Below are 6375 nucleotides of genomic sequence, written 5' to 3'. Positions count from 1 at the left end.
AGCGTCCGCCTAGCTCGGTCGTTCAGGACGTCGGGAGAATTCCTCTCTAATTTTGGATCGAGACGTTCTACGCAACAGTAAGAGTCCGGTTGCCCTGGCGACAGTGTGAACATGTCCCGAGCAGCTGACTGTGGTCCTGTGCACAATGAGCACGTAGAGTGAATGAGCTGTTGTGCACTCACGTAACCACGGACACCTGCGCCAAGTCCTCGCGGCCCACGCCGACCGAGCTGCACAACGTGTCAGTGACACTCGCACTTCGTCGCGTCCAATCTGGACGTCGCCACCTTACAGCCACGGGCCTGTCGGCCAACTGCTGTCGCTAATGAGCACGCCACGCTAAACACGGCCCTAATTAAGGTCCGGCTCGGCTGCGGGGTCGGGGGGGTCGCCTGTGGGCAGCTGAGGCCCAGAGGGCTGCGAGGAAGACCCTGGGGAGGAAGACCCCCCCCCCGCCTTCTTCAGCGCGGCATGTGTACGCCCGTCAGTGATGCGCTACGTACGAGTGGGCGGCTAGCAGGCAGAGACGTCCAGATAAACAGGCCAGCCACAACGACATGAAGGAGGAGGCTTGAACAGACAATTAAAACAAATAAAACACCACACACACACACACACACACACGCCAAGTTTGTGAGCATCCTCGTACACACACACACACATAATTGTGTTTTCAAGCTTGTGCAGTAACAGTGGGACAGAACCTTGACCTAACTCGGTTGACTCCTACAGCCGTGGCCCATCCCAAACATACCAAATATATATTGCTCACTTATTGAGAAATAGGTCAAGAATTCTGGAAGGCTGCACGCCCTGCGACTTGTCAGAATCTCTCAGGTTAAGCGGAGACAGGGCCGCAGGGGGGGGGAGGATGGGGGGGTGGGGAGGAGCCTCCCCCTGGCGACCGAACATGCAACTAAAATAAGCGTTGCCTGATCCGTGACCTCCTGACCTCAGATGCACCCTGCTCAAAACGCATCCGAGTGGAGTAGGGGGCGTGGCCATCCATTAGCGCGCGATGGAACTACAACTCGCCATCCGCGAGCATCATTAAAGACCCATTCCACCTGACCACCCCCAGCCTGCCACACCGAGCAGTCACTTCAGTCTATGGGGGGCGCTATTGAGCCGTGCAGCCGTATTTAAGTAAGTGAGGTTTTCATCGTCGTCTTTTTTTTTTTTTGCAAAGCCGTGGTGCGCATGCGCGTGCGTGATGGACAGCGGTGGGATGCTTCAGCTGTGTGCAGAAAGAGCAGCTTCAGTAAGGACCACCAGCAGCCCGGTGAACAGTGGCACACGTGAGTGATCACACAGCACATATTTTAACAGCTTCATGGCGGTGTGCTGCTGAGTCAAGACCCACTCTGCAAGAAGCAGCAAGCAACATTAATGCGCTTTCTGTTCTGCAGAGACAAGCCGCGTGAATGTTCCCGACGCGCGAGACTAAACCGGGCTGGGACGGCGGAACCAACCCGTGCACCGCAGCCTAGTTCATTCAAAGGGCTACACAAAGAATTCAGCCTCATAGAAACGCGGGCTAACCGAGGGCTGAGGGCTATTGAGAGACAAACCCTCCTTAAGCACATAAACGCCCCCCGATTACCCGTCAGGAAGCATTTAAAGTGTCAGACCGATATAAGCAAATCGATACCACGCGTCCGGGCATAAGAGCTTGAAAGCTCGTTTGGCCATCAGTCTGATCATTCAAATTCAAGCGACGCTTACCAAGGGCCTTTCATTTGCTTATGCGTGACTTATTCTGGATCAGCTTCTATGAAGCGACGCAGGATGTTGGGTAAAAAGGAGCAGGCACGGAGGAGAACGTGCACAGAGCAGTCGCCCCTCGGCTCCGTGTAGTTAACCTTATTGATTAAGGACTGTGACGTGAACATGCACCAGTCTGGTTTTTTTAGATCTTCTATCGCTTCAAAGACAAAACGCCACAAAAACGTCTATGGTGGAGCCCTTCACAGTCCAACTGCGTCTGAGATCACAGACGCCACCCACTTGAAACTCATTTTAGTTATTAAAATAAGTGGTTTGCCTGTTGACCGAATCTGACATTATACACGTTTACCATGTACTGTGTGGTCACTCATAAAACACGAGCTTTAGACAGAGCCACTCACATTATCACAACCATTCACAGTACAAGATATTCCAGTGGATCCACACACACACACACACACACACACAGTCACTCTTTTGGCATTCAGGATTCACAAGTGATTCACAAGTTTAAACATTTGGGGAGAAAGATTGATGTGATGTTCGTCTTGGATAGCAGACGTGGGATATTCTAATGCAAATGTTGGGTAATTTCCTACTTAAAGCAACATTTATTTTATTTACAGCTCGTGTCTGGGCAGCTCGGCGTGTTTTGTGAAGTAAAACAAAGATTTGCGAGCCGTGAACATCTGCTGGTTCACCGCAGCGACAGATGAACAAACGAGAGAGAAGACGGTGGACTGGCTGTTGTTTGGCGACACCGTCGCTCTCGCGCTGAAAGGCGCGCGGTAAAACGCGCGTGGACCTGCGCGTGGACTTGTGTCCATATCTGGAGGCCGCGAGCGTGTTTGTAGAGTTGTGATAACTAGAAGGTTACGCAGCTATCTCCCAAGGTCCCAATGGCAAGTTTAAACGCCCGAATGAAATTTCCATTTCAGCGTGCACGACAAATTCTGACTGTATCATCTCCATTATTCACACTATATCTAAAATGGAGCTGACAGATTGTATTAAAGAATGCCATGGCCTTTAGGTCCAGATTAGCATCTTGTAATTAGAGGTTCTCACAAGCATCATAATTCTGTAGGTCGTGTGTTGTAGTGGAGGGAAGCGATAGATATCAGTAATGAACACGAATGCAATCACAGCTAACATTTTATTCACTACATTATTTTATTCACTACATCATTTTTACTAGCGTGCACAATCGTCTTGATGGAGTTTAAGGATTCAATCTTAAGTAACAACGAGCCATTATAGAATAGAAAAGAAGTTGAATCTCAATGCAAATTCATGGAAAAGTTCAAACAATATATGCCTGTCAAAGGTTGAATTTATCACCAGTGGTGATTCTCGAGGTTTGTCACAGTGTAAGAGAATGGACACTATTCTACAGCACCCATATACAACGAGGAATATTTACAACACAGGCAATACAGCAAATATATTGAATTGGCGCAGGTTATCCCAGTGAAATGTTCATACAAGACGCCTGTCAGTGGTGATGCAGCCCACATACCCGACGGGCTTTGCCGCTGACGTTCAAAATGTTTTACCCTACAGTATTCGTAATCACGCCTCACAAATATATGTATTTGTATATTTCTAACCTGATGTATTTATAAGATGTCTCACACTCACCTTACATGAAGCGAGCTGCGGGTGTTTTCTGCGCGGATTCTACAACTCAACGAGGTTCTGGTGACCGTTCCTCCTCAGGGTGGATAAATCCACACCAGACCGCTCCGATAGGCACGGACCACAGCTCTCCTCTCTCTCAGCGATCTGGACCACAACGATTATTCCCTTACAATTCCTGGAGAATGTCACCGGGGTAGCCACCGCTCCCCCAAGAAGACGGAGACGGGTGCCACTGGGTTTCTAGTCCGTTGGCATCAGCAGCTGTGGATACGGAACATTCAAACGCATCTCCTGGTGCTGATCCGTTCTTCTCTTCAGGAAATGGTCATTTACAAACGCACCGCAACTCCTGGGAACGTCCCCCCAGGTCAGGACGCGTGTGTTGTGTCAGAGACTACAGCCTGTGTCCTCGGCACTGTCACTGTGTCTCTGGACTGGGAGGAGGATGCAGCGCTAACCGGAGCCCGACGGTGCGTTACTCGCCTCGCCGTTTAAACCCAACCTCCTCACGCGTATTTGCATGGCGCATGTTTTAACCGTTTCGACGGCTCGGGGAATTTCGTGCCACCTGACAGCGAGAAAGGGTAAGAGCTAGTAATGAAGCGCTGCAGAAAGATGCTGCTCTCTTTATTAAAACACGAACGCATAAGACTAGCAAAGGGGATCGTTTATAAAGGACATGTCTTATTTTTTAAATGGGCATCAGGTTGGTGGATGGACTGCTGTATTTTTTTGTCTAACGCTTTGTCAGATTGCACAGCAATAATGTAGCCAACCTGCTTTTTAAAGCCAATTACACACCAACACACTATTTTCATATATATATATATATATATATATATATATATATACATACATACACACACAGAATTAAGAAGAGTGCTCAAAGCTCAAGCATCTTTTTGTTTTTTGTATGAATATAAATTGATGACAGTGTTTCTACTGAACAAAACACAAAACCGCTCAGCAGAATCACAGGAACATTTTGACAGTGGTCTGGTAAAACGATTTGTGTCTTATTTTCCTACAGCAGAATAATCCGGCCGCTTTTTATGGAGTTGACTTCGCAGTCTTTAAGCTCATGCATGTTATGTAAAACATATTAGACATAAAACATGCAAGCACAAAAGCACTAAAATGCACGAGGTTAGGGCTTGAATTTCTACGAGAGAGAGAGAGAGAGAGAGAGAGCGAGAGAGAGAGATGCCCACTCTACAAAAAATATGTTAGTGCAGTGCCATCTATGGACAGAAAATTGTAATGACAACATTCTGTAAAACCGCTGAAAACTGTTGGCTTCGTGCTACCCGATAAAATTTAATAAATAAAGAGCTAATGCACTAGATTCCATTTAAAAGTACTTAATCATCAATACAATTAGAATTACAAGTAATTGTTAGTAAATTTCTGACTCAATTTTTTTATTCCTTGTCAATTGTGAAACTTGGCAGGTTTTCTTACATCACCAGGGTTTAACTTTTATGTATTAAATATTTTTAAATGTGCTGTTAAATTGACATTCAGCAGATATATTTTTATTTTACTGAAACTTTGATATCTTCCAGATTGACTTACGTATTCGTTTTTGTTATTTATTTATTTATTGCATACGTGCAAGGCCGAAACTTGAAGTGACTTTTCCATCTTTGCAGTGTTTTATCAGCCATATTAAAGAGATTTCACATTAGCCCCAACTCTCTGCCTTGGCGCTCAAAAGCAAGTCGGGACGAAAGCTTTGCGGGGCCACTTATCCTGTGATCCATCAATAATTTAGAGTGGGATCGGGGCCGAAGGCTGCCATCTAAAGTATCGCAGGAGTGCCAGGGGACCCCGGCGTGGAGCGGCCGCACTCGGGTACACTAAAAGCATAAGTCGCTCTTAAAAGACACAGTCAATACCTGGAGGGCATCCATATTGAAGTTTGACTGCGCCAACTCTCATATGCATCTTTGTGATTCACTGGTAATCAAATACAAGACTTCTCAAGCCATTACTCACCAATCTGGAGCTACCAGAGAGGGGGGGGGGGGGGGGGTTGATTGGGACATAATTGCGAAGCCCGCAGAACTGCAGTGTTATTGCGACTCCGAGAGTGTTTCGCAGCTGTATTAGATCGTAAGGTCCAAACGTAAAAACGTGGAGCGTGGAGACCCGTGCAGCTCTAAACCCGTGAGCACGCGCACCGGGCCTCCTCGCTCGCGCAGGGCTTCACGGTTGGCACGAGCGCCCGCTCTGGAACGAATGGCGCAATTGGTCCGATCCGTGCGACACCATCTCCGGGTGACCTTGGCTGCGACGGCCCGGTCTGCGTCTAATTACCGACGATTGTTCAGCTCTGATACTTTATGAAGGCGCCCAAATTGGGTTCAAGATCCAGATGCTGAAAATCGGGAGACGCGCGTGAGTTGTGTCGGGGCACCAGGAGCTTAATTAAAATAAGTTTGTGGCTTCTCTAGTGCAAATTCAGACAATTAGTACCCATTACGATGAGACGTAGTGAAACACGTGGTTTTGGTCGCAGTCATTTAAACGGCGAGTTTCAAGACTGATATATTTCGCATAAAATATTTGATATTCGGCGTATTCAATTTTGGTGCAAGTGAACATATTATTGTCTTGGCGATATTAATAAAACAGAACAGCTGCATTAGAATAGGTGAACTCATCTTTAAAATTCATTGAAATAGCAGTGGTTGTAGCTGACGACTGTCCATAAGCGCACACTGAACTTGGATAAGCATGGTCTGTCCTATATCTCTGCGTTACGTTAAAAGGGGCCAAGAACCTCGGTACTGATAGTCCGACAGCCTGCAGAATGAAGAACCGTCATTCTGCAGCTCCGTACCGTAACAGAACGTCACCGCACAGCGTTTCAGACACGCGCTGAACATCCAACTACCTGCCGCTCCAATTAACGATGTTTTACGGTAATAGTATTACTGATTTTTGTTTGGTTTTGTTTGATAGGTTTTATTTTATTTACAAGTGATAATCTTAACACTGAAA

The 6375-nt window shown here is 46.9% G+C and overlaps 1 protein-coding gene across 1 annotated transcript in view; it reads right to left on the bottom strand.

Annotated features, from left to right (window-relative positions):
• Positions 1-4042, bottom strand: part of LOC143485293 (plexin-A2-like) — a gene marked incomplete at its 3' end in the record, with an annotated part of 91611 nt that extends 87569 nt beyond the window's left edge. Inside the window, exon 1 of the mRNA XM_076984677.1 lies at positions 3370-4042. The remainder of the gene's footprint in view (positions 1-3369) is intronic.
• Positions 4043-6375: the final 2333 nt, after the last annotated feature.

Source organism: Brachyhypopomus gauderio, chromosome 21 (assembly GCF_052324685.1).
Source record: "Brachyhypopomus gauderio isolate BG-103 chromosome 21, BGAUD_0.2, whole genome shotgun sequence".
Taxonomy (NCBI): Eukaryota; Metazoa; Chordata; class Actinopteri; order Gymnotiformes; family Hypopomidae; genus Brachyhypopomus; species Brachyhypopomus gauderio.
The sequence above is the reverse complement of the archived record's forward strand: the minus strand, read 5'-3'. Positions and strand labels throughout refer to the sequence as shown.